A 1990-nucleotide genomic window follows, 5' to 3' on the forward strand; every position below is an offset into this window, starting at 1 on the left:
GTTTGACTAATCTGAAGTACATTTGATGATTTCTGAAATATAATTGACGCTTTCTGAAGTACTACTAGAAAAGGTGTAGACTTTACAAAAGAAAAAAAATTACAGTTCGGCTATTGGAGCTCATATTCGAACTTCCTTTCGCTTTCCTAATAGTACCCAAAATAATAGCGCTGATACTTAGGAGCCTGAATGGCTTCGTGCCTTTGGCTCTCATTAGGGGTGCGTACTACTACTACGTAAGTCACAAGTTCAAACCAAGATGGACAGAACACCCAATAATAAATAAAGGCAATGGCAAACATTCGAATGTTATTAATTCTAGCGAAGAAAATTTTCTTGTAAACGCTACCTGTCCTTCGGAGATCACCAAATACTCGAGGGCTCTGATTTTTATCAAGTAACAACTAAAAAAAATATAGTTTAAAAAACTAAAAACTTGCTCTCCATAATTTCCATTCGTACTGCCATCAGGTGACTTTAAGAATGGAAATTTAAAGCAATTCCAATTCGTACTGCCAACAGGTATGTAACTTGAGAATGGAAATCGCTGCATCTTTTAGGCGCATCAATATTACATAGTTACATCCCAAGCTAATAAAAGCGAGGTAAAAACCATTCGACGATTTTTTAAAAAATAGAAAATGAGCAACACATTTAACAAAAGAAAAAAAATTCCAAAAATCCGTGGTAAGTCTAGCTATTTCAAATATGTGCTTTTTTGTACTAAAATTAAATGGTCTAAAAAACTGCATACTATAAATCTTTCTACGAAATCCAATTAAAAAGTTTGAAACTCTAACGAAAGTTTGTTGAATATTTGTAATATTGCACAAAGTTTCAAACATGGATTCATACGGTTTTCTTAAAAATTGTTCTAAGTATTTTCAAATGTATTTGTATTTTCAAAATCCGTATTTTCTCTTTTGTATTTAAATACTTCTCGCAAAAATATATCGTATTTCTATTTCAAATACTTTTTATGTAAACTATTTGTATTTTGTATTTAAATACTATTAGTATTTATAATATCTCTGACTATATACCACCCACGACAACGAAACAAACTATACAACAACAACAAAACAGAGGCGAATCATAACCAGGGTTCGGAAAAATTTATATATGAACGTTCGCGTACATACATTTATGTTTTTATACGCGAACGTGAACGTATCAAACATTCTCCACTGATTAACCTTCGCGAACGAGAAGCATAAAACAAGTCCAGATCGTTCGCGTTCGCGAATGTTAGGTAGATCAAGCAGCGTGCGTTCATATATATATGTAGCTATAAGTAGCATCGATTCCTTCGCGAACGTACACTGCTGTCGTTCTCGTTCATAAGTGAATTTAAATGCTGCGGCAAATATTCGCAGAAAGTTGGTGTGGCTAGAGATACTATTCTATGCGAAGGCAATTTTATTAATTGCATAAGATTTGAACCGTTCATTCGACTTTCAAAAATGAGGTGTCTAATGAAAGGGCTTGGTCTCTACATGTGCAGTAAGATTATTTTTTAATAGGGTTGCCACCTGAGTTTAAAATTATGATATTTATACCGTTCTCCCGATTTTCAAAAATGATGTGTCAAATGAAGGGGCTTGGCCCCTAGATGCGCAGTAAGGATATATTTTTTTAATAGGGTTGCCGCCTGCATTTAAAATTATGATATTTACACCGTTCTCCTGATTTTCAAAAAATGAGGTGCAAATGAAAGAGCTTAGCCTCAAGATGTGCGTTAAGGCTTAATTTTTTTTGGATAGGATTGCCACCTTTTTAAAAATTATAATATCTGTACGGTTCGTTTGATAATGGCGTACAAGAGGGATTTATTTTTTGAACAGAGTTGCCGCCTGTCTACAAAAGTATAATATTTACACCGTTCTCCCGATTTTCGAAAATGAGGTGTCAAATGAAAGGGCTGGACCCTTTATTTTTTTGAATAGGGTTTCCACCTGTCTAAAAAATTATAATATTTACACTGTTCTCC

The 1990-nt window shown here is 33.8% G+C and overlaps 1 protein-coding gene across 14 annotated transcripts in view; it reads right to left on the reverse strand.

Moving 5' to 3' along the window:
- Positions 1-1990, reverse strand: part of LOC118740293 (AT-rich binding protein-like) — a 120357-nt gene that overhangs the window by 36214 nt on the left and 82153 nt on the right. The window lies entirely within an intron of this gene.

The sequence above is a fragment of the Rhagoletis pomonella genome, unplaced genomic scaffold, assembly GCF_013731165.1.
Source record: "Rhagoletis pomonella isolate Grant_MI unplaced genomic scaffold, Rhpom_1.0 Rhpom_scaffold_00006, whole genome shotgun sequence".
In the NCBI taxonomy this organism is placed as follows: Eukaryota; Metazoa; Arthropoda; class Insecta; order Diptera; family Tephritidae; genus Rhagoletis; species Rhagoletis pomonella.